Source organism: Peromyscus eremicus, chromosome 5 (assembly GCF_949786415.1).
Source record: "Peromyscus eremicus chromosome 5, PerEre_H2_v1, whole genome shotgun sequence".
Taxonomy (NCBI): domain Eukaryota; kingdom Metazoa; phylum Chordata; class Mammalia; order Rodentia; family Cricetidae; genus Peromyscus; species Peromyscus eremicus.
Window position 1 is genome coordinate 24891071 of NC_081420.1, and position 26504 is coordinate 24917574.

General features: G+C 41.7%; 2 long non-coding RNA genes and 1 pseudogene across 4 annotated transcripts in view; 2 read left to right on the forward strand and 1 right to left on the reverse strand.

Moving 5' to 3' along the window:
* Window positions 1-16180, reverse strand: part of LOC131911196 (uncharacterized) — a 29939-nt gene extending 13759 nt beyond the window's left edge. For all 3 annotated transcript variants that reach the window (XR_009379291.1, XR_009379292.1, XR_009379293.1), the window contains exons 1-4: window positions 15682-16180; window positions 7338-7487; window positions 5767-5823; window positions 3303-4138 (exon numbers count right to left, since the gene is read on the reverse strand). This is a non-coding gene — a long non-coding RNA (uncharacterized LOC131911196). The remainder of the gene's footprint in view (window positions 1-3302; window positions 4139-5766; window positions 5824-7337; window positions 7488-15681) is intronic.
* A 131-nt stretch (window positions 16181-16311) lies between these two features.
* LOC131910371 (uncharacterized) lies at window positions 16312-18115 on the forward strand. Its single transcript, XR_009379119.1, has 2 exons — window positions 16312-17422; window positions 17790-18115. It is a non-coding gene; the product is annotated as an uncharacterized LOC131910371 (long non-coding RNA).
* Window positions 18116-19613: 1498 nt separating this feature from the next.
* Window positions 19614-20908, forward strand: LOC131910372 (small ribosomal subunit protein eS8-like; annotated as a pseudogene).
* The last annotated feature ends 5596 nt before the right edge of the window (window positions 20909-26504 follow it).

Below are 26504 nucleotides of genomic sequence, written 5' to 3' on the forward strand. Positions count from 1 at the left end.
TTATCTAAGAGCCCCATCAGATTCCCCCCATACATTTTGAGATGTCAACTGGTATTGGAATTGTTCTAAGAGCATGCTTTTAAATTTATTGATACTATTTCATTTGCTTTCTAGACAATTTATTTTGTATATGTGTTCATCCAAATTTCTTTTTCATTTTTATTGGGTTTGATTACTAGGTTGTTGTTGTTTGCTTGCTTGAGTGTCATATAGCTCGGGCTGGCCTCTAACTCAGTAGACAGCTGAAGGTGACCCTGGAGTCTCTACTCTCCTGTCTCCACTTTCCAGGTGCTAGAATTAGAGATGTGCCACCACACCGGTTCTACTTGGCTCTCTTACTGAGCATCTTAAGTTTTGATTTTTATACTTCTGTGTGATCAAAATTCTTATGCTACTGATTTGTTTCTGGGCACTATTAGTCATATTAACTATAGGTTTTGAAATATAGTGGTAGTCTTCTTTATTTTAGAATAATGTTTTATAGTTTAGGTTTACCTGAAGCAAATCGTAGACAAGTGCCTGAGATGTGCATTAAGTGAGGACCGTGGCTTGTGATGCTGAAAAAGAGCAAAGCCAGGAGGAGACGAGTTAAGAAGTGAGTTGGTGCTATGGGGAACCATAGATGAACCAGTAAGAAAATGTTTAAGATGCCTTTGGACTATCTTCCTGAAGGAAGAGAAGCAGCCTGTAGAGCCATGAACACTCCCCACGGTGTCAAAGCCTTAGTCATCTGGGCAGTCATGCCTGTGAGTTAAGGGCACCGGGATATTCTTGAAAGCAGAGAGGTCTAGAGAGGTGGTAGTAATGACAGCCTGTGGCCATTTGAAGATGCCGTTCAGTCCATCTCAGCAACAAGTGAACGCGAACCAGTGCTGAGCCTCCAATGATAAGAGCTGCTGTCTGCTGTAAAGTGCAATCAAGGCTCTGCCTCCCTTGGGTAACTGAAGTTTCCCGAGCACTTTGCTGTAACACGAATTGCTAAACAGTCTTATTAATAATAATAAAAAAAAACCCAGAGCCAGATATTGGGGTAAAAGCTGAAAGATCAGAGAGGCAGAACAGCAAGCCACTAGTTCTTACCCCTATGAAATCCCCTGCCAAAAGAGTGAGTTCCTTTTTCCTCACGCCTTATATACCTTTCTCTGCCCTGCCATCTTACTTCCTGGGATTAAAGGCGTGTGTGCTTCCCAAGCAAAGGCATGAGATCTCAAGTGTTGGGATTAAAGGTGTGTGCCACCACTGCCTGGCTCTGTTTTCTCTCCTATAATGGATTAATCTCATGTAGCCCAGTGTAGCCTTGAACTCACAGAGATCCAGACAGATCTTGGTCTCCCAAGTGATAGGATTAAAGGTGTGTGCAACCACTGCCTGACCTCTATGTCTAATTTAGTGACTGGCTCTGTCCTCTGATCCCCAGGCAAGCTTTATTGGGGTACACAATATATCACTACACTTTGCTGGGGCTTAACTTTTAAAATGCCTTTAGATCTTAAAGGAATATTAATTACACATTAAAATATTCACTCTGAGTTGTTATGTGTATGTCTTATCTTCAGGAGATTTTGTATTTCCAGACAATAAAAAAATTAACATATCAGTTGCACAAATTTTTCTGTCCATTTAATTTCTGTGTTCTCTGGTGTGTTATTGTTCAAGGCATTTAGAATTTTTATACTCATTCGAATTTTTTTAATTTTGATATAATTTTAGCACACAGAACAAAATAAAAGGATGGATGGAGACCTCCTGTGTAAACTTCATTCAGAGTCAAGGTTTTGTTTCAAGACTCTGTTCCTTTGGTCTATTTGTCTGTCCTGTGGGTCACATCTTGTCTTGATGGAGTTTTGTGGTAAACTTTAGTCTTTCATTTTGTTACTCTTTGAAAGGCTATCTTTGTCTTTATTTCATCTCATTTTCATATGTATTTTTCTTTTCTGTTCTTTTAGTTAGTTGGCTGGTCTTAGAAACCCAGATTCTCATATAGCCCAGACTGGACTCAAATTTATTTTGTACCCAAAGTTGACCTTGAACTCCTGATCCTCCTGCCTCTGATTCCCAAGTGCTTCGATTACAGGTGGGTACCAGCATGCCCAGTGACTTTAACATAAAGATTGGAAGTTGTAAATTTCCCATAAAATTTTGTTAGTTGTCAATAAATTTTCAATTTCTTATTTGGCTTTTGTAACACTTTTGTAATAGAAGTGTGTTGACTCATTTCCAACTATTAGGTTTTTGGTTTTGGTTTTGGTTTTTTCTGAGACAGGATTTCTCTGTGTCTTGAAACTTGCTCTATAGACCAGGCTGGCCTTGGATTCACAGAGATCCACCTGCCTCTGCCTCCTGAGTGCTGGAACTAAAGGTGTGTGAGGCATGTGTCACCACTGCCCTGCTAGATCTTTTTATTTAGAAGAGAATTCATCATAATCAGAGGACACACTAGAAAATTTGTAGTATCAATCCTGTTAAGTTTCTCGACATTTACAGAACACAATTACTTTACCTTCACATTGTATTACAATCATACCACGTTTACTGAGAATAGTATTTATCTTGAGTTATTGAGTACAGTAGTCTACAAGCGTAATTTAGTTCAAGACGGTCAGTAAGGGTTCCCACGGCTTATTAATATTTTTGCCTGCTTATTATATAAATTGCATGCTAAGAGAGGCCTGTATCAGTGTTGAGCTCTCCTGGAAATGAGAGGTTCTTTTCATCATTATAAAATGGATTTATCCCTCATACCATTGTTTTTCTTAAAGTCTATTGTATCCGATGTCAATTCCATTCTCTTCCTATGCTTACTGTTTGCGTGGCATTTCATTTTGTTCTGTCTGAAAGCTTGTTTTTCCAATAATGCATAGTTAGGTCTTACTGACCACTCTGCTCATCACTCCCTTTTGATGGTGTGCTTAGCCCACCAATGTTTAGTTGCCTCTGATATGTTCTCAATTGGTCCAGTTTTACTCTTCTGTTCATTACCTGTTCTCTTTTGATTTTAGTTCCCCGATCTTCTTTCCTTGCCTTATTTTAGATTGTCAAATATCTTTTTAAGTTTTATGATTTGCCAGCTTTTTAGCTTTACTGCTCTGCATAGTTTAAGTGTGTTGAATACTAATTACCATATATACCTTAATTTTTGTTATTTTACAATTCTTGCTATACTACTTCCTATCTTCTGTACTATAGTTTACACGTGCATTGCATCTATATACTATATAGTTTACCCAGATGAATATTATGTAATTACTGCAAGCAGACCTATGTAGTTTAAAAGAAAGTTTTAAAAATTATTTCATATTTACCTGTGCATTTGCTGTCTCTAATGCCTTTCATTCCTTCCCCAAAATAGAAGTTCCCATCTGGTCTGACTTACTTTCCATCAGAAGATCTTCATTAGTGTCTCTAGTGAATTGTTGCTGTTGACAAATTCTCTTGATTGTTTTTAGTTTGAAAATGTTTTTCTTTGCCCTTATTTATATGGAACAAATTTAATAAATATAGAATTTGAGGTTGACAGTTGTTCCTTCTTTCAAAACTTTAAAGAAGTTACTTCATTTCCTTCTGGTCTCCCATGTTTCTTATGAGAAATCAGTGACTATCCCAAATTTTTTTTCCTTTGCCTACTAAGTGTCTTTCCCTAGCTATTTTCTAGATTTCCTTGTTACATCCTGTCTACTTCAAACAGCTTTTCCTCTCATTGTTCTCTTTTCTTTATGAGACTCAAATTACAACTATATTCCAGGCATTGGTGTCCACCATGGTTTCATATGGTTTTATGAAAGTTTCTCCTGAAATTGTTATGTCTTTGTCCTGCACTGTTTCATCGCTGACGCCTCTATCAAATCTAGTATGCTGCCAAAACATGCAGTAAATTTTTAATTTTTAGGTATTGTATCTTTACTGACACTATTCCTTTGGGCTTTTTTTTTAATGGTTCATGATTCTCTGATGAGATTTCCTTTATATCTATTCATTTGAAGTGTATTTTCCTCTGTGTGAGCAATAATTACAGTAGCTATATTGAAAACCTTGTTTGATGAACATCTTGGTCATTCTGAGGCCATTTCCTATTGACTTCTTGCTTGCTTGAAGTCAATTTTCCCACTTCTCCATGTGTCTGGCAGTTTCAGACTGTATCCTGAAAAGCAGAAATGCAATACTGTCAAGTCTATAAACTGTTTATTTCCCTAAAATATAGTTGTTAAGCAGGTAACTAACTGGCTAAAGCCTCTAAGCTGTGGTTGGGTTGCTTGAAGCCCCCCTCCAAATGAGCTCTTCAGGGCTATTCAGGATGGTCCCTTGTGTAAGTTTTGAGTGTCTCCTCTTCTTTAGCTCTGTCTTTCCTGGGACTTTCCAACTCAATTTCCAGCTGCCAAAGAATGGTTTCTGAACCCAAGAAGATGATGAATTCCTAAGTTTTAGGAGGTTCATATGTATAATGACCAGGGTTTTCTCCTAAGCTAAAACACAACAGTGAGCATTTCACAGACTTAAGAATGTAAGTAATATCAAAATACATAATCCAAGGAAAACGTCATCACATTATGTAAATATTATCCAAAGCAACCAAATAGGCCTCAATACAATATATTCTTCCTTTAAATGATGTAGCTGTTATCTAAAATAAAACGTAATTTCTGTGATTGTCAAACTCTTTTAACTTTGAATCATATGTAGAAATAAAAGAATTTCAACACTTTTTGCTTGAAACAAAACATAAATGATAGTGAGAGGTGACAGATATAGGTAGATAGATAGATAGATAGATAGATAGATAGATAGATAGATAGATGATAGATGGATAGATAGATAGATAGATAGATAGATAGATAGATAGATAGATAGATAGTAGATAGATACACATAGAGAGACAGAGACAGAGAAACAAATTAGATGGTAAAGACACAGAGATAGCATATGATAGAGAGAGAGATAATAAATGAACACTTACATGTGCATATTTAGCCAAGGAAATATTTGACCTGCTCATGTTCATGCATGTACAGTATCTGTACAGGCCACTGAGTAGGACACTGACTCAATGTACAGCTTTGAAACTGGTTAATAAGAAAGCTCTGTGTCCATAAGAAAGTACTATCACATCTAAAAATTACCCTTTACATCGCCACTAAGACAAGCATTAAATTTGCATTTCTCTGATCAGTCAGTCTCTGGACCAGGACTTGCCGGCATCCCACCGTGTCTCTGACCCAGCTCTCCTAAGTGTTCCAAATGCCCAGTGTGAATGTCCCTCCTCGCCTGCCCTCCTCCCTCCACGGGCTTTAACCCACAGCTCATATACTACAACTACTTCCTTCCAAATATGTCTAATGCCTCCTCTCTCAAAACCTCTTTCTGCAGTCCCTTTCTTCTTCAAAGGGTATATATAAAGTAATGAAGACAACCTCCATGCTCGGTCTCTCCCTCAGACACTGTTAAGCCCTTCGCATTTGGACGCTCTGCCCCTTTGGAGTGAGAGACTCATCCTCTCACTTTTTTATTGTCTGTTGTTGCTTGGATGTTACTCTTCACACACACTAAAATCTCACAAATTAATCAGTCAGCTAGACCATTCTGACAAAAATCTTAGAAGCACTGCACAGCAGAGAGAATGTATGGAAATGAGATCCCCCTTTTAGCCAGTCGTTTCGGGTAAGAATCCTCACTGTCAATCTGCTATGAGGCTGCGTGGCCACATCTATTAAACTTTGTAGACGGCCATGCTTCATCAGCATGACTGCTGTAAAAGAGGTCACTGTTCCCCACCTTTGGATCTGTCGGCGATGCTTTACGAAGTCACGGCATCACTCACTCAAGCTGTTCCTGCAGAATGAAAGGAATCAGAACAGGGAGGAAAATAAAAACCATTTCCCAAAAGTGCAGAGGCCTGCGAAAACATGCTGGCACTAATCATCAGGAGTGTAAACTTTTTATTTCTCAGTTAATAAGCACCACCTGTGTTTATAAAAATCTCTGATGACTTCTGGTTTTTGTGCCTCATGTAGAATATCAAATAATCTCAGAAAGGATTCTACTGGGTACATGTGGATTATTAATGCTCTCTAAAAAGACCCCATAGGACTGATGGCACCTTCATTATCCTCCGTCTAGTTCCCACTCTACATTTTCTTCTTTAATTTTTTTATTGAAATGATATAATATAAAAAATCATCGACTGCCTATAAATCAATTGTCTGTGACATGTTTTGGGGAAGAGGAAAACATCAAGATTGCCAATAACAGTCACTCAGTCTCATAAAACTTGTAATCAACTTCCAAGCCAAGGCGTAAAGTGTAATATATTGCTGCAAACCTATAACAATAATAAACTATTTGAATGGCACCTTCACACTTGCAGTCGTTAATATCAAATACACATGGAAAAATTTTGACAGTCATTCATTTTAATGGGCATCTGTTTGTTTTCAGGTGGTGTCATCTGGTATTATGGGATAGAGCCTTCTTATTGGAAGGGTATGGGGACAAAGACAGAGAGGTGGGGAGAGAGAAGAGAGCAGGAGAGGGATAGAAGTGAGAGGGGACAGGCAGAGACAGAGTAAGCTTTGGAAACTACAATGAGGAGACAATCAATGGAAAATTCTAAACGCAGTTTATTTATTGTTATCAGCTCAAATGAGGATTACACCAAGTCTTAAGAGGCAAATCCTTAATCTGATTGCTATTATAAAAATCACCTCAAAGCAGTGGTTTAAACATTGATAAAAATTTGTGCCTGGGTCTGGAAAGTATCACTCACGTTTAGGGTTGTGCTGGGAAAATATCTCTCTCTGTGTCTCTGTCTCTCTGTCTTCTCTCTCTCTCTCTCTCTCTCTCTCTCTCTCTCTCTCTCTCTCTCTCTCTTCCCACCCCCAGTTATTCCCATGTGGTGAGTGAAATCTCAAACTCAGAGCAGTTATCCTGCCAGACAGCAGCAGGTGGGGACTGAACTACCTCTAATGACCTCACCTCACAAATCACACTTCCCCTGTGGTCCTCAGTCCTCACAGCCGCACATTGTGAGAGGGCAAACAGACTCTACCTCCTGCTGATCCTGCTAAGGTTGATTCTCACAGAGCACAGACAAGCATGTGGGAGATATTCTTACAAAATCCAGCATGAAAGCCGGGCAGTGGTGGCGCACGCCTTTAATCCCAGCAATCAGGAGGCAGAGCCAGGTGGATCTCTGTGAGTTCCAGGCCAGCCTGGTCTACAGAGTGAGATCCAGGACAGGCACCAAAACTACACAGAGAAACTGTCTCAAAAAACCAAAACCAAACAAACAAACAAACAAAATCCAGCATGAGACTTCTAGGACACACACATATTCTAATACTCACTGTAAATAGAACTCTTGATTGATAGTGCAGTAAAACACCGTGAGGCTGATCATGTGGTGTTTCTTAAAGCTTCATCTGTGATACTGACATCAGCTCAGTGATGGCAGAGTCAGACAAACAAAATGGTGTTAATTATCAGGAGGCTTCTTACTACCTTTAGGGGAGGAAGAGAGAAGAAGAGGTCTCAGGAGCTTTGATCTTCAAAACACAGTTTGTGAACCCACATCACCCACCCTGGGCTCTGGTCAAAGGCATAGACTCAGGCTGCAGAGACCCGCTGATCCCTACGACCACCATCCACCAGTGACTCATGATCATGTGCTCCTGTCAGGTTGTCTCACAGAACACTGTAGCATGGTCTGCAAACCACCTGTACGACCTCACTTCATACTTTCATCTACTGAGCCGATTTTACCATGAGAACTTCCTAGAACTGCTCTGAATTGGGGCTCTCAGGGATCACTATAATTTAATGTTAGGGAATTACACCTTCACCTACACCAAGCCAACTGTCTCAGACTTTCTCAAGAGAGTCTGGGGTATCTGTGTGATTCTCTTCCTCAGATCTCAGGCCTAAGGAGGTTAAAAAAGAAAACGCCTGCCCCCAACCATCAACCTCTCCCTCCTATTCACCTTCTCTGTGTTCCTGAAATCTACTGGGCCTTGGGAGCATGAGCGTTTCTCTTAACTCACTTTCCTGTCTGTCTGGAATTTCTCATGCATCCTACCTAATCTAAAACATACTGTTTCATTCTTCACCAACTTCCCAGCACCCACAGCCTGCTGGGTGTGAGGGACCAATCAGTTAAAGCCTGAAGGACAGGAGCTGAGAGATGATGGTTCAGTTTGGGAAAATGCTGTGTTCCATCTCCCAGAATCCATATCAAAAGGCTAGGTGTAGGCTTGTGTTTATTATAGTCCCAGCTCTGGGGAGTCAAAGACTGGCGAGTCACACAGACTTGCTGGCCAACCAGTCTATCCAGATCAATGAGCTCCAGGTTCAGTGGAAGACCATGTCTCAAGAAAGAAAGAGAGAAAGAAAGAAAGAAAGAAAGAAAGAAAGAAAGAAAGAAAGAAAGAAAGAAAGAAAGAAAGAAAGAAAGAAAGAGGAGGGAGGAAGGAAGGGGAGAGAGAGAAAATAATTCAACATTGACCTCTACCCTCCACATATGTTCACAACTATACACAAACATGCACAAACAGACATGTACACACATAAGCTTTTTAAATGCACAGAATGGATGGATGGATGAATGAATGTCAGAGGTAGAGAAATAAGAAAGAGATTAGCTAATAGTTATCAGAACACAGGTATGAGAGAACAGACCTCCCATCTGCTATCTTTTCAGAGGGCTTCTTGCTACCCACACAAGGGGCCATAGTATCTCAGGCACCAATACGGAGATTCTCATGGGAGCTACTCTGCAGGGGAATAGTGAGCCTCAGCTCATCACAGCCGTAGCCATGCAGAGGTCTCTCTGGATGCTGCAGAACAAGATCATCACTCAGTTGGGAGAGAGGGCAAAAAAAGCTTGCAGGAAAGAAGAAGAGACTCTAATGTGTCTCTAATGTGAGACGGTGCAGCAGCACAGTGAAAAGATTGGGTTGAAGGGGTCTCTTGGGGGACAAAACAGCAGTTTGGAACCCTGTAACTGTAAAGTCCTACCTTATTGGTGGGTGACAGCTGTTGGATAAAATCTGTGGCTATGAAGAGCAAATGGATGGTTCTCTAAATGCTTTTAAATTGTGCTTGTTGGAGTTCTTTTTAAAGTAAGTGATGTGCCATATTTTGAAATAAGCACCATTGGGCTTTTGAGCTAAAAATGTCTTACTCTTTAAACAGGGACTGGGGATTTGACTCAGCAGGAGAGGTCTTGCCTAGCATGCACAGGAAGCTGAGTTCAATTCCCAGCACCACATCAAAGTAAATAAATAATGAACCAGGTGCCGTGGTGCACGTCTGCCAGCCCAGCACTCGGGAGGAAGGCTAAGTTAGAGAACCATGAGCCTGGCTACATGGTAAGAAATGGTCTCAAAAAAACCAAATGCCAAAGGTGTAAGCCGGTGGTGGAGTGCTTGCGTTAAATGTTTGAGGCCGTGAGTTCAACAGCCAGCATCACCAAAGTTAATTAGTTGATTAATTCATTAAAAAAAATGTAGGGCCAATGCACAGGGAAGCCATTCATGGGTCATTTATATAAGGATAGGTGGAAGCCAGCCTACAGAACATTCCAGGAGGAGGTGGAGGAAATAGAAGCTGTTCAGTTGGTTTGGTTTTGTTTTTAAGGTAGCAACATGAGTGAATTGAACATGGAATCATCCAGTTTTGCCCAAGTCAGACTACCCTGAAGCAGAAATTTGAAAGTCAAACCACCAAGAAACACAAATCATGTTCACTGAAATTTCCTTAGAGTAGAAGTAGCTAACAGTTTGAACCCTACACTTGACCAAGAGGTCCAATAGCTTTATAGCACCTTATTATGTTTCACTATAAAACCCTAAATGCCACCTTGAGTCCCTCTTTGCTTATAAAAATTGTGTCTACCTGAAAAACGCTGTCCATGTTTCCACTGGCATTGGTGACTGGATTTATTATGCATTTTTTTCTTTAATAAGAAAATCATGTTAGTAGAGTTTGTGCTGGGATTTTTTTTTTCTTTTAAGGCAGTGTTATTAGTTGAGAGCTCGGGCTACATCACCCTTCTTACAACATGCTCAGCCTCAAGGAACCATCTAGATTGAAGAAGAAACGCACACCCAGAAAAGGAGCCTTTGTAAGGGCACAATTGGAGCCCCACCTGGAGCAGTCAGGTTCACACACAGGGTCAGATATGATCAAAACAGACCCCACTCAGGCCGAGGCGATCGACTCTCATGTGAACTGTTACCTAACTACATCAAACATCTCTCTAGAGAGCAAGCCTTTTAGTAGCCATGTTTGGTGGGAGGCTGAGCGAGGTGTCAGAAATGCAGAACACAGTTTTAGAGTGTCACGTCCCTTCTACAGGTTGGAAAGAAGCTTTCTATCCAGGTGCCCTGTGTACCTTGAGAGAGATGAAGCTTTTCATATTGGAAGAAAAATAAACCAATTTTTAGTACCCCAAAATACAATAGCTGTTTTCAACTTGGTGGTGTGTTTACACTGTAGGGACCATTAAAGATCTCCTTGGAGGCAGGTGTAGTAGATTTCATTTCTGCTCTTACAGCCTGTAATAGCTGCACCACAAGAAATGGCAATTCACCTCTAACATCGAGTTATGCTAAGTGAGGACGGAAGATGAGTGAGTTCACATGAGCACGGGAATTAGATAAATGGGTTATTTAGCAAAACCCACTGCTGAGTTAAGCTACCTGACTTTTAATTCACAAGGGTTGAAATACAGTAACAAACACATTTGCAGACACGGGGCACTTTGGTACAAGGTGACCTGTTACTGCTTTGGCTCAGAAATTCCTGCTCATTCAAAAAAAAAAAATCTCTTTTTAAAAAACTCCTGAATGAAAGCAATAACTCTATGTAGTAATTTGCAGAGATATACTGGGAGTGTACAAAGTATTTATTTTCTTTTTGAGAAAATAAATCGCAATTTGAAAGGATTATTAAAGAATCTAAAGCTTAGTGTTAAAACCATTGACCAGCTACCTGACAGACAGTTGTTAATCCATCAGAGATGCCAACCTCGCCACACTGTGCACCCAGTCCATTCCAGTGCCCACAGAACCAACCAGGAACATTGCTTCAAGGGGAGGTCACCTATCCCTCAGGCCAAAGTTATTCATCTCGAGTGACTTTGCAGATTTTTGATATCAAAGGCAAGAAATGTTTCCTTGATTAAGCCTGCATGAACTGATTATACCACTAAAGGAAACCTTGAAGCGGTTCTGATTTCATATAAATACATGTGTTGGCTCAGATAAAAATATTAATATGCTAAAGACAATGTCACCACTTAATACACATTGTAAAACTCTTACAGAAAACAAGGGAAGGATGAAGGTGTGACTGATGATGTTCCAGTGTTCCTAGCACACACCTCCTGAGTCCGGGGCTCAGGACTCTGTCTCCAGGTGCAGAACTCTGAGTGCGTGAAAGTTGGTCATGCAGGTTCATTTCCCAATACCTGCCACAGTATGAAGCCGCCACATTTCTGGCCCCGAGGAGAAGTTCCCTTTCCTTGCAGCAAGATAATGTTTTAAAAAGCTGACTTTTAAACCTCTTGCTGAATTTTTTAATGGATTAAATTCATCATGTCACCAGCTGCTGTGCCGCTAATAGAGCCATAAAACACTGTATTAAAGGATTACCCATGCAAAATTTCCTCTGGTGCTAATGTGAATTTTAATACTTTTAACATTTAGTTGAGATGGGAATGTCCAAGAACAGCTTGTTCAATAGGTTGTTCTATAAAATGAAGTTCGTCGTCTCATCAGAAATGCCAGGACTCCATTAAGCTGAAATTTTACAGAGAGGCTGAGATGATTCACTATGCTGTGTGTAAGAGGAGGGAGACAGCATCTGCCCCTACACTGATGCGATCTAAAAAGCAAGGAAAGAACAGAAAATGAAAAACTGTCGTGAATCTCATAAGCTCACAGAAACTGGGCTCCACAGAGAGAAAAACGCTAACTTTGAATATGTAGGAAGCCAGTTGCCACCATCCCTTACGGATGCTGATCGTTGAAAACTCTTGAACATATGTCCCTGTGAATGCCATGTGTCAGAGAGGAAAGGCTCTTTTAAAGTGGTGGTCATACAAAATCACATAGATATTACACTTGGCGTAATGTGATCGTGTGTGTGTGTGTGTGTGTGTGTGTGTGTGTGTGTGTGTGTGTGTGTGTGTGACAGGAAAGAAGAGATGGAAGATGCAGCTGGCTGGTTGTGGGCTGGCTGGTTGTGGGTACATCCATCACAGGAAAGAAGGCTGAAGACAATCACGTTCAACCTTTCTGCCCTGTAGGGGGCAGTGTTGAGACCCTGAGACATTCCAGCCTACCCAAGGTCACGCAGCTAATGGAAACAGATCTGAGAATAAAACTCGGGTCTCCTGACACCAGACAAGGGACCAGGTGCCTACCTTACCCATCTATAAATACATACTCATTGATTTTGTCCATATGAAACAGATTCCATATTAAACAACAACAAGGAATCGATAGGCACACGGTGAAAAGATGAGGGTCCTCCCATGAGAGGTCTACAAATAAAATAACAAATCTATATGTATTGTTGCTGAAAGAGTTCTGGACCAAACCATCCCCCGAATATTCAGCTTGAGATTTTTATAGTCTTGGTTTCCTATCCTCTTCTGCTCCTAAATATGACCCTTCATATCCTGATTGTGATTCTTACCTGTGCATCTGAAATGTGACAGCATTTCACTATGTCCCAAAGAAATTGAATCGTAAATGAGGTTGTAAATTTGATGCAGACTCTTCTTGAATGCTGTTCAGTAATCGTTCTAAATGCAATCATTGCTAGAGAATCCGAATTCTCATCACAATTAGAGTGGACATAAGGATGTGTCCTGTGCCTTATTTGAAAACACTAGCCAGGGACGATCGGTCTTAATGGAAATTCTCCAAGGCTCTTTACCCAGGCTGAATTTCGTCTGCAGCTCCATATTTTGTACTCTGTATGTATTACTGCTCTGAGAGCCTGTCATTTCTTATCAGAATGAGAAAGGCTAAAGAGATAATATTTCAATAACATACTGGCCTGATCATAAAATAACTCAATGGAAATGTGTAAGTGCCTCGGGCAGCCCGGCAGGGTACCCAGCAGTCAGACAATTTCTATTCTAGGTTCTTTTTTTTTTTTTTTATGGTTACATTTTCTGTTATATCAGACATCCCCTCAAGTCTTAGTTACGCTTTATTCAAAAGGGAGAGCCACTGTATAAAGACCTACAAAACTTATTATGATACATTACTGTAAAGAAATAAAAGTAGCTGCCACAGTAGCATATTGATAAGGACAGGCCTGCCACATTAATTGACCTTTTTTCCATCTCGCTTACCAGGGCTGAGGCCTGAGTTCCTCGGTTGCTAGGCAACCGGGGTCACGATTTTCAGGTCTTAAATGCACAACCTAGTCAATAAGAAGATTCGGTCTTCAGAGAGAAAGCAGGTCCCTGGAAGCAGTAAGATGTATGGTACAACATAGAAGACAGTTTGATTTTTTTTTTTTAATCACACTAAAGGCTCAGACAGAGAAACTTTGACTTTTGAGAAAGATTTTGATTGCAATGATTAGACTGTGTGGATGAAATACACAGCCAAGCTTTTCTTTGATAAATGCACTGACACATGGCTCAGGTTCATAGCTGTGGATGCACCGATGATCAAACCCTCGTGCCCAACACGCTTGTCAAAAGCACAGAGGGATCTAGGGAGCTGTATTTGGAAGCTGATGTGGAGGTGAGGGTTTGGGGGAATTTTTTCTTTTTTTTAGCATTCTGTTTAAAAACATAACTGCATTCTGCTGTGCTTAACGACAGCACTGCTGGCAGCTCACCAGCCCCTAAAGGTCAGTGGCAAGAGAGCTCATTCGCTACCCTTCCCCCAGCACCGAGTCAACACTTCCTTTAAACTTTAATAAAGGGCATCCGAGGGAACCTATTTCTCAACCAGAATAAATGTAGCATCCCTATGTCATTGCATCCGACTCGATTACACACAGGTATGGATTTAACTTGCATTGTATGTCAATCATGACAACTTTTTAACACAAAAATCGATAGATTCAGTTAACTGTCAGGGGTAAGGGAGAGATTTTATGCTTCTCATTTCTTAGTCTGAGTATCTTAACCCTCACAAAGGACCCCTCTTTCTATTTCACTTCCTATCAATACTCAGAAACTATAAGAGTATTTGAGGAAGGGACTATCACTTTTAACCTCTAGAGTTTTATTTGTTTGAGTTGCTGTTTTGTAGGGGAGAGGGCATGGTGTGTGTGTGTGTGTGTGTGTGTGTGTGTGTGTGTGTGTGTTGATTCTAAACTACAAATGAATGTGGTATGTGTGATTATGTGTGTGCTGATTCTCAACGACAAATGTGTGTGTGTGTGTGTGTGTGTGTGTGTGTGTATGTGTGTGTGTGTTGATTCTAAACTACAGGTGAATAATTTGAAATCCAAGCTTTAAGGAGATAGATAGACGGTTGCCTGGCTTCCTTCACTCTGAGCCCTATGTACGTTCTTATAGATCCCAGGCTGATGACAGCCCAGCTACTCCACTGATGTCCCAGTGCATATAAATAGCAATGAGATCGCCAGGGGCCAAGCCATGTGCCTGGAGACTGTTGCTGTCAGATAACTCTAATGATTTCTTCAGCCCTTCAGGGTGAAAAATTTACTTCATACTTTTTTTGTCTAATATTGGCCATTTTCCTTTCCCTGAAGATGACTGTCATTTTCCGCTATGTCTGCCGCCTTTTCCAAGTTGCTGGCCTGAAAAGAACGTATAAATGAGGCAGCTGGACAGATGCAGGCCTTGCTGCGCCAAGGTGAAGCAGACTGCGTTCAAGCCTGAGATGGCAAAGCAGAGTAGAACCTCCAGCCAAGAATCCACCTCCAAGTCACACGTGTGTGCCTGGCACTCACAGATGGAAGTTTTTACATCTGGGGCATGACTTCCTGGGACTCAACGGTCACAGAGGGCAAAACTGGGAAAGTCTAGATTCCCCCAGAACAGCCTTCTGATTTCATGAGAACACTCTGAGCAAGTAAGTACCATCCCAAGACCTGTGCAAAAAAAAAAAAAAATTGGGAGTGTGGGGGCTGGTCTCCACAGAGATGGAACCAAAGCTCAGAGGAAGACGTTTGGGGCTCTGCTACAGTGAAGCGGAGTCACTGTGCCTGTTGAATATCTTTTAAATTAAACCTGTGCTTTTTATGCCTTTCCACTGAATTTCCTAGCAATTGTCTTTCTTAGTAGCCTGTGTTCTATGAAACAAATCCAGAATGAATTGAGATTTTGCTTTAAACTATGTTTAAACTGGCCCTTGAGAGAAGAATTGTCCCAAGTTGAGGTCACTATACCGAACTCACAAAAGTTCTGGTTAAAGGTAGATGAACTAAAGCTCTACACGTGCATCTTTACAGTCCAGGTGGGAAGAGAGCACTGAGGGTCTACGTAAGCCATTCAGCTCCCAATGTTTGCCTTTAATCCTGCAGTGTTTGCACTAGATTCTTCCACATCTTTCAGAAGTCAGCCAGACGTGCTGTATCCATGTGGGTTCACCACCAGACCAATTTTCTCCGTGTAAAGAAAATAGATGTTGAATGCTCCAAGAGGGGGAAAAATTGAATAAGTATGATGTTTGGCGGAGATAAAAAGAGCACCTACCACACAGGTTCATGATCTCTGTACCTCAGCTGCCCTCCATGAAGTAACATCTACCGATTCCCCTCAGGGGGTGGTCCTGAAGTCTTCCAGAAGCTTCCTTACTGTGACTAGCTGACCTAAAACTCTTCCAACAGTACCTGGGATTTGTCCTCCTTTGGACTTTGTTTCAGGGCCTTTTTCTACCTTCTGTCTCTGTTCTGCACCTCAGAAATGGTGGCTTCTACTTGGCTTTGTTTCACGGGAGATATTGGGAGGAGGTTGGAAAGCAAGGAGAAACCAGGCTCTTGTCTCATTACACTACAGTGGGCATCTCTAACTCCGCCTGCACCTGCCCACTGTTCTGGGAGCCTTGCAATCCCCCATGTAGTTCTAGATACACAGAGTGAGCCAGTTTCTAAGGTCCAACAATATCATCTTCCCAGGTCTCTTTGGTTTTTGGCAAACTCAGTGTCTCATGTCCTGTCTCCTCAGCTCTTCCGTCACCTAGGTTACCAAAGTAACCTCTAAAACCCAAGTGGTCATTGTTCTCTCACTGTGTGGCCGATGTTCTTAAGGGTGACAGATCTAGCTGTCCCTGCAGCTCAGCCTGGGGGAAAGTATTCTGATGTAGTTATAACAGCCAGCTGCCCACTGGACTAGAGGGTCTACAGACAACCCAAATCCCATCTTGTCCATCACTGAGTTCCCAACACCTAGCACATAATTGATGGGAAGTGACTATTACTTCTATATTTTCACTTTTAATGGCAGAAAAAAAAAGAATATTTTACTTGACTGTTTTAGCTTTTCAAAAAGCAACCTGTCCGCTGTGTTCTGTGAGAAGTAAGGCTAAGGGCTTTCATTAAAGCGTGGGAATCGCCAGTCACCCCGGCTTTTCCACTAATCATTGGCCCATCTTTTCAGTTGTGCAATGAACTCCAAGAAACTTAATTTTCCAATTAGACTTGCCTCCAACAACAAACAAAAGAAGAGAAAGAGAAAAAAAGAAAAGAAATACTTTCAATAGAATTCCTTGCTGACACCTAAATTTAGCTGCCTAATATCTACCTGGGCAAAGTGTAGTTACTTGTAGGCGGTAAATTATCACATCATAAAACTGTCTAGTGGGATTCTAGCTGTTTGAGGTGTTAAATTCCCATGTCACCTTCAAAGAAAACGACTTTTGACATTCGCTTCTTAGAAGGCAGGTACTAACACAGGCAGGACTAGCCTGAGGCAAAATTGAAAAGTGGGGAGATTGTGGGTTATCTGCTTCTCCCCTCACCACAGCTCCCCTTTTGCCCCTCTCTGGAATCTGCTGTTCCGGACACTTGCCGCTTCCCAGCACCTGGCCTGGACTTAACGTTAGTCATCTACACTGAGCTACAAATGGCTGTGATTCTTAGCAACATGTCCTTCTCTGAATCTGTACATTTTCACAGGATCAGTGACATCAGGTGCTTCTCAAATTTTAGCAATCATTAGAATCACCTGGAACACTATCAGAACTCAGACTGCCAGGTATGACCTAATATTCCCTTCAGGTAGTTCTGGGCGGAGCCTCCTTATTTGTATTTTTTTTAACAAGTTCTCAGATATTGATGATGATGGTGATGATAATGATGATGCTGGTGGTGGTGGTGATGATGATGATGATGATGATGATGACGACGACGACGATGTATAGGAACCATCCTTTGGAACCACGAAATTAGCAGTAGTTACCCACCAGGTTTCCTGTGGCAGATGCTTCTGCAGGTAAGCCTTGCCACTTGTGGCATATCAAAATTTTCAGCCTTCAAATTTTAAGAATAAGATAATTAACTTTTTAAAAAAATACAAATCTTCCTAGATATTTCTCCCAAAACCTGATATGTTAGGACTATGGTAGCAGTTAGAAAAAAAATACACAAATGTCCCAAAGGATTCTGAGAATCAGGCACCTGGAAAGAGAAGCATAATTGTTACATCAGGCATACCCCAGCCCCATCTCAGACCCACTGCTTGTCCCCACAGAGCTCTGAACAAGTTACTGGACCTCCGAATGCCTCACTGTGGTATCCCTCAAAATGGAATCTTGACCTACAATTTCCTCTTGTCAATCTCCCATCTTGTCTTCTTCCAGGGGAGCTCTGTCTCTGAAGTCTGCAGAAGGGCATGAAAGACAATGCACCTGCCAATGACAGGGTTTCCAGCTTTGGGACTCTGAATAAAACTTCGGTCACAAAATAAATTCTTTGCTCATAGGCTACCTTGCGAAGAAGTTGTTGCTTCACAGTCTGCACAAGCCATCGGGCAGGTTCTTGGAAACTTCGGGGAGTTTGGTGGATCAACTTGACCATGGACTTCACACTTGTCATTTTACCCCCAACTCCAACTTATTCTTTTTGTTAGACAAAAGTCTACCACAAAAAAGAAATGAGAAAAAGGAATTAGATCCAATCTTCTAAACTTGTCTGGTTGATTAATATATTTTACAGCCTCTATTCGCCATAAGAAAATGATGTGTAACTTAGCAGTTCGCTAAATCTGTTCAATAAACAATTCCAGAGTGCTAGACACCAGGGCTATGAAGATGAATAGGAACAAGTGTCCATGATCAGCTGGAACAATGGTCATTTAATAGATCTGCTTGAAAACAAAATGTTGCATGTGCCTGACTAAAAGCACCAAGAAGGCCCAGAGCCCCATGAAATCAAATGCACATTCTATCTGATGGAATGATGCCCACCATATCAAGATTCCCTGGCAGCTCTATGAAGGATTAAGTGTATGGTGTGTGCCGGAAGCTTGATTTCATACATATACTATATACATATATATGTATATGTGTGTGTGTAAAACATATCTCACTCCTCTTCCTCCCCACCAGATTCAGAAAAGCTAGCGAAGAATCCACAAATAGACATTTTCTACACAGTCCCAGACTAGGTTGCTGATCTTGGCCCTAGAGCCACACTTTGCATGACAAGGAGTTAGGAATGGCCCTGGCAAATGTCTTGATAAGAACCTGGAAGGATGACACACACTGCAAGCATTCATAGGATTCATGAGCAGCATTCTTCGTAGGGACAGTGCTGAGAGAATGAGGCAGCAGGATACAGAAACTTGGCTTTAGACTCACAGAGCTGTGTCAAATTTCAGCAGTGCTGCTTACTGGCTGGGGGCCCCTGAACAATCTGCTCAGCTATCTCTGATGGTTTCCTTACCTGTAATATACACATAGTGACGCCAAACTCCCAGAGTTCTCACCAAGATGAGACGCTGTATGCATAAGGAGATCTTGGTGCAGAGGTGGTGCATAGTAGGCCTATAAATGTCCCACCCTCTGTTCTCACCTCCCCGAGCTGAAAGGTGAAGACAGACATTTAGAAGAGAACTTTCACAGAAGGGTGCTTACGATAAATGCTACACTCATGGTTAAAAATCAAGCACGTTATTCACAGCTGCTACCTCGCAGGGTCCAGTGAAAAAAACAGTTTCGGGAGTCCTACAGATATCTGTTGAGTCCTGTCTGCAGCCTCTTAGTTCTAACAGGAAAAGTCTCATGTGGTGGATTTGTCAAGGGAGCAGAGCTGAGCGCCCCCCGCAACCTGGTGCTGCTTTGATAGGTTGCCTTCCTGGACAGCAGCCCCAAGTGCACCTACATTCTCACATGTTCCTGAGCATCAAGGCGTCCTCATTCCCAGCTACTAGATCACGCACCACCAAATTCCTCTTCTTCCTGTGTAATGAAAAGCAACAGAAGTGTGCCAGAGCATAACATTTAGCAACAAAAATGATTTTTCTTTCCCTTTTTTTTTTTTTTTTTTTTTTTTTAGGATTCTATCAGGAAGATCAGGGAAAGCCACTTCGGTCAAACCCAGCATGCATGTAAAGGGCTTTTTTGAACTTTTTACCTTTTGATGATGCTTTTGATCTGCAGCTCACAAGATCTCATTAAAAGTATATTATTTGGCTTAAACTTTCAATGCTTACCATTTTCTCCAGTGCCCTGGGGCACAGGACAGTGCAAAGCAGTTCACACGAGCTTATGTCATGACAACATGTCACAGAGTAACTGCCGAGAGATCGCTGCAGAGGTATGCCGTGGAAGGGGGGGTTCTCTGCTCACACACTTCAGACAGCTCGACAAGGTGAGGTCAGACTGCGTCTGCCAATAAAGTGCATCCTAATTACTCAGGAATGCTCAGACTGACACACGGGGCAATCAATCTCCGTAGAAGAGCCAGAGACACCTGGCTTCCAGAGCTGAATGCCTGAGGTTAATTGTCTAGTTCTCAGTCCTCAAGCAATCTTGAGAAAAAGACAGAACCGAAGTTATGAGAGCAACTACTGATTTCCAGCTGAGTTTCCCTTGGAGAACTGAGGGTGGCTAATGTCATATAACATAAATCAAGCCGTTGCAAATGTGGGTATAATGCATAGGTACAATCACTTCCACTGTTTTTATTACACTCCATAGAGCTTGCTGCACAGGATTCTTTCTATCCCATTGTATGAAGTGGGAGAAGATGAACAGAATACAAAACCTTCAAGGCACAGACCTGCTCAACTTTGATTAAGAAACAGCAAATTGGGCTCTTTCCAGCCAGCGCCGAGCGATGGGCATCTCTCGAGACAACTGGCACAAGCGCCGCAAGACTGGGGGTAAGAGAAAGCCCTACCACAAGAAGCAGAAGTATGAGCTGGGACGGCCTGCTGCCAACACGAAGATTGGCCCTTGTCGTATACACACAGTCCAAGTCCGAGGAGGCAATAAGAAGTACCGTGCCCTAAGATTGGATGTGGGGAACTTTTCCTGGGGATCTGAGTGTTGTACTCTCAAAACAAGGATCATTGATGTTGTCTACAATGCATCCAATAATGAGCTGGTCCGCACCAAGACCCTGGTGAAGAACTGCATCGTGCTTGTCGACAGCACACCATACCGACAGTGGTATGAGTCTCACTATGTGCTGCCCCTGGGCCAAGCTGACTCCTGAAGAGGAAGAAATATTAAACAAAAAATGATCAAAGAAAATCCAAAAGAAATATGATGAAAGAAAAAAGAACGCTAAAATCAGCCGTCTTCTGGAGGAGCAGTTCCAGCAGGGCAAGCTTCTTGCCTGTATTGCCTCAAGACCAGGCCAGTGTGGCAGAGCAGATGGCTATGTGCTAGAAGGCAAGGAGCTGGAGTTCTATCTGAGGAAGATCAAAGCCTGGAAAGGCAAATAAAGCATCATTCATAGCTCATGTAATAAAGGTGTTTATTGTTCTATATTTTAAAAAAAGAAAAAGAAAGAAAGAAACAGCAAATTGGGACAAAAATTGAATACCATATTGGTACATTTCCAATGGTGGAGTCTTTCCCAAGTCACACTGCTGTGTGTAAGTCACCCCCTTTCTATTTCAGTGATGGTTTTGACTGTGAGAGAGTAGGACTCAATATGACAAAATGTTCAGAGCTTGGGGAGGGGGAGTTCAGAATAACCTGTGAGTTAATAAAGTAGACAATCCGGATGTCATCTCTCCTCACTGAGGTCCTGCTGACTTGTAACCCTACACAGCCTTAGACGTCATGTCCCAACTTGAAGCTGGAAGGTGCAGGGAGAGGGTAGAGTACCAATCAGGGAGCTCCAGTGGGTCAAAACTAACAGGATGGATTGATGGATATGTGATGATAGGTGATAGATAAGTAGATAGATAGATAGATAGATAGATAGATAGATAGATAGATAGATAGATAGATAGATAGATAGATAGACAGATGGATATCAATCAGGAACTGGATCACATGATTCTGAACACTGAGACATCCTCTGATCTGCCTGTTGTCTGCAGGATGATATCCCAAGAAATCAAGTCCAAAGACTTGAGAAATAAGAGAGGCAATGGTATAACTCTCACTCTGAGGGGGGAAATGAGATGCCTTAGCTCAAACAATGAAAAAAGAAGAAAGGAGCAAATTCCTCCCCCTCCATTGTTTTGTTCTTCTCAGGAAAGGGCAATCTACTTTAATGAGTGCATGAGATCAAATGCAATCTTCTCCATAAATATCCCTGCAGACGCACCTAGAAAGAACGTTTAATCTGAGCGCCTCCCATGCGCTATCATATTGACCATAAAATAACCATAACAATTGGTATCTGCCAGTGGTACCGTCTTTAGTCAAGTGACTCCGATTTCTGACTTCTTGTTTTATTGACCAAAGTTGAGATGCTGTTTGACACAGCTGTAAAGAAAGCATGGAAATTAAACAGAAAGATGAATCACAGCCCATCCCAGAAACCATGGCCAGTCCCAGCACAAGCAAGGTTCCATTAGCAAAAAAGAGGGTGTTGTTGATATTTGTTAACAGCGTTATTCAGCCATCCATCCCTGTGTCAAAATACCTAAGACAAACAACTAGGAAAAAAAGACTCATTCTGGCTCATGATTTCCGGGGTTTTAGTATGTGGTCATTTAGCTCTGTTCCTTTTGAGTCTGTGCCAGAACATCATGGCAGGAAGTGTGTGGTGATGAAAATCACCCATCCCATGGTATCTGAGTATCAAAGGTAACAGAGGAGTAACCAGGCACCAACATGCTTTTTAAGGGAAAACCTCATGTCCTAACTTCTGCCCATGGACCCCATATCTTTAAGACCCGACCACTTCCCAACAGCGCTAGGCTGGCAACCAAGCCTGTGAGTCTTTGAGAAACAAACCCTAACAGAAGGAAGCTGACAAGAGCTGCCCATACTCTCCATTTGGGGGAATTAAAATCTCCTTGTACAATCATGGAGGAGATAAGAGAAACTGACTCATGGGGCCAAGCCACAGCTTCTGTGGGCCACAATATCTCATAGAAAAAATTAGGATTTATTTGGTTCCTGGGTGTGTCGAGGTGTGTTTCTGGTGTGCAGGGAAATGGGGGTTGACTAAACCAAAAACCTTCAATTCAGACTCTTGCTACTGACCTCCCTCTGACCCTCGCTCTCCTAAAAGGGACCCAAGACTGAGTCTCTTCCTCAGCCCATGTATGAAGTCCTGGATAAGCATACACTGCTTTGCCAAGCTTTCCACAAGCTCAATGGGCCTACTATATTTTTTGCCCCTGGATTGTTTGATTCATTCTCACTGTAGTTCTTGACCTTTGTTCCTACAAACCCGACCTTCTACTGAGTCTCAGTTTTCGGCATTCTAGAACTATCCATTTGATAACGACTGGCACTACCGCCAGCTCACCAATAAAGTTATTGACAGGTCTAAACAGTGATGTGGAGAGCAGAGGAAAACAGTGGGCGGACTCCGGTCCACTTCCTCAGGAAATTAAAGATAACTTCAAGCCTTCACTACAGTCTCACATGGCGTAAGAGTTCAGTATTTTGTCCAATAGCACCAGCAACAGGAGTTTCTGGGTAAAGAAAGAAAAAAACACTTCACAGTAAATTAAGTACAATTAGCAGAGCACACATCAACACTCCCAGCCCAGGAAAGAAGCAATCAGCCAGCCTTCATTCTCAGCACCCATTAAGACGGGAACCATTTCTCAAATCAGTGATCTCTATAGTGATCATCATGATGAGCGCCCTCCTAAATTAGGGCATCCTCATTAAGACGTACCATAACCATATTAAACTGCAGCTTCTGCTAAGAAGTGAGGGTGATAAAGCTTCCCGAGAGGCAACAGCTTTTTGATTCTTTTGATCCATACCATAAAGACAGTTGAGTGTGTTCCAGCACTTTGACAAACTCGACTCCTTTTTAATGTTCCTTTAAGAAAAAAGCACTTCCTTGGATGGTGGACATAAGGAGCTGGAAGGGGCCTATGGATCTGCTCTTCCATTTAACAAATAAAAAGACAGAGGTCGGACTAGGGCAATAATTGTATATATCACAGAGCTACTTAGTTACACAGCTGCCTTAGCATACAGTACATATCAGAAATATCCCCCCGTGGGACAGAAGCCTGCCAGCACATCTTCTTCTCTGTTTTTGCCAACTCCAGAGGTACTGCTGAGGACCCACAGTCCAGGGCTGAGGAAATCCATGCCCGAGGAACCAATCTTGCTCAACCCTTGCTCAGACTTCTGTTAGGTCTCAGCCCGGGGAGAAAGGGCTAACTGAGATGCCTATTACCATACCAAAGTGGATGCTGGCTGCCAGGTTCTCCCAGCAACCTTCAGTCCCTACCTGTTATGGGGGCCTGGCCGCAGGTGAGGCATGGGGCAGATTTTTCAGTGATTAGCATTACTGCAATCCAGGTGGCATCACTGATGCACCACCAGCCTTCTTTGGAGACCTCAGGGTTGCCACTAGGAGCTGGCATTTCTGTCTATCATGGGAAGTTTTTTCATAAACGTATTAAATGCCATATTCAGCAGATCTCTGAAGTGTTTGAGGACCATTTTGTATTCAGTATACCTGATTTTAAACAAACCTTATTTGTTTTTAGTTACTTGCTTCAGGCTTAACCTTGAAAATGTATTAACAAAGTCAGCAAAGACAAAGAGGATAAACATACATCTTCAAGTCAGTTACTTAACCTGAATAGACCTTAGGAATTTATAAACCTTTGTAGCAGGAATCTTAAAAGTTCTTATTAATAAAATCAAACCTGAGGCCAGGTATTGGGGTGAACACTGGAAGATCAGAGAGACAGAACAAGCCACAGCTAACCTCACCTGGCCAACTTCTCAGCTGATCTTGTTTCCTCAGACTGGAAGCCTCTGTGTCCTCATATCCGAATGGCTCTCAGCTGAACTGTGCTGCTCAAAACCTAAAAGCTTAACCAGCCAAATGCTTCTAGTTCTTGGTCTTCACGCCTTATATACCTTCCTGCTATCTGCCATCACTCCCTGGGATTAAAGGCTCACTTCTTGGGATTAAAGGCGTTTGTCACCATGTTTGGCTATATCCTTGAACACATGGATTTCTGCCTCTGGAATGCTAAGATTAAAGGCGTGTGCTACCACTGCCTATCCTAAGTATCTAGTGGCTTTTCTGTTCTCTGGCCCCAGATAAGTTTATTAGGGTACACAATATTTTGGGGAACACAATACTACCACAAACTTTATTTGTTAAACATACTTTATTTATCAAACATGTGTTGTTACTTACTTAAATTTTCTAGAAGCCTGGTGTTGAACACAGTTGTCAAAGACATAAGTAGTTACATGTAAGTCTCTAAATCAACTTTTGTTAATCTGAATAAACTTCTACAACCTTAGGAATTCATCATACAAAAATCCATACTAATCCAAAACATTTTAGAGACCTGCTGTTGTCTCCTTAGGCTAAAAAGGAAGTACAATGATAAACAGAGAGTTCAGTAGGACTAAGAAGTTTTATACTTGTTACTTTAGTTGCTTTATACTATGTGATCATCTTACTCAAGATGGTAGTGAAGTCACAGGGCATGTACTCTCTAACCTTAGTAAAGATGGCTGACAGCCACATGCTTGCTTCTATCCTACTGAGGACATCAGCTAAGAAGAAAGCAAGTCACATGGTTGCTACTTAAAAACATCTATTTCGCCGATGGCAGTGGCACACACCTTTAATCCCAGCACTCAGGAGGCAGAGCCAGATGGATCTCTGTGAGTTCAAGGCCAGCCTGGTCTACAGAGCGAGATCCAGGACAAGAACCAAAACATGGAGAAACCCTGTCTCAAAAAAAACAAACAAGCAAATAAACAAAAAAGTCTACTTCCTAGTAGATTGTTTTTTAAACAAGAGTTGAATCCAAGTTACACACACACACATACACACACACACCCCTTAAACAAGAATTGAATCACATATAATATGCTGTAGCAAATTGAAGTTACCTATATATAGATTTTTTAAATGTCAATTTTTGTTATCAGTTTTAAGCTAACTTTTTGATATAGATTTTACAGATTATTTAACCACACCCAGTGAACTTACAATTTCCAGCTCCCAGGATTTCTGAAGGCTAGAAATCTAAGATCAGCATGTCTACCAGATCGGTTCCTCCTGAGAAAGGATCAATTTCATCCTTCTACTTCTGGTGAAATGGTGGCGATCTCCAGCATGCCTCCTCAGCTTCTAGACACAGCAGCCCATCTCTGACATCATGTTCACAGGTGTTTTCCCTATGAGCATGTCTCTGTGTTCAAATTTTAATAAGGACAGCAATCATGTTCCATTAAGACTCACCTTAATGACCTCATTTTAACTAATTGTATTTGCAGTATGATAACCCCCACACCAGATGATACTCTGAAGCTCTGGGGATTAAGACTTTGTTGAATAAATAGGGAAGCATTATTCATCCCATAAAAATAATAGAGAGAACTACATATATCTTTGAACACACTTGTGACTACAGTTTATAAAAGGTACAAGAGAAGCTTAAGGGTTCTTTTTTATGTCCCCTCACTCTGGCACAATTAATAACACCTAATCTGTTTTGATGAGAAATACATGCTGTCCCTAATGTATGATGGCTTGACTTACAATTTTTCAATTATACATCAATTGCACGATATCAAAGCAAGACGCAGCCAGCAGGAACTGCTCTTGGAATTTTTACTTTGGATCTTTTCTTGAGGAGACGCTAGGGGCCACGCTCTTTCCAGCAGTGCTCAGTGGTAGCAGTATGCAGACCTCAGTGAGCCCCATGAGCAAAGAGGAAAACAGCCAACAATCTACAGGACGCTGGCACTGGCATGCTAAGGCGGAACGTTCAGTGGGTTAAGTGGAGTCAACTTAACAGGTTGTCAATTCATAGTGGGTAATCATATCGTAAGTTAAGGGACAGGGACATTTCAGAAGGACCCTCTTCTGCCTTTTGCTCTTTGTTCTCTGAATGTGTCCTTCCTGCTCTTGACTGCCCACCAAATAATTGCTGT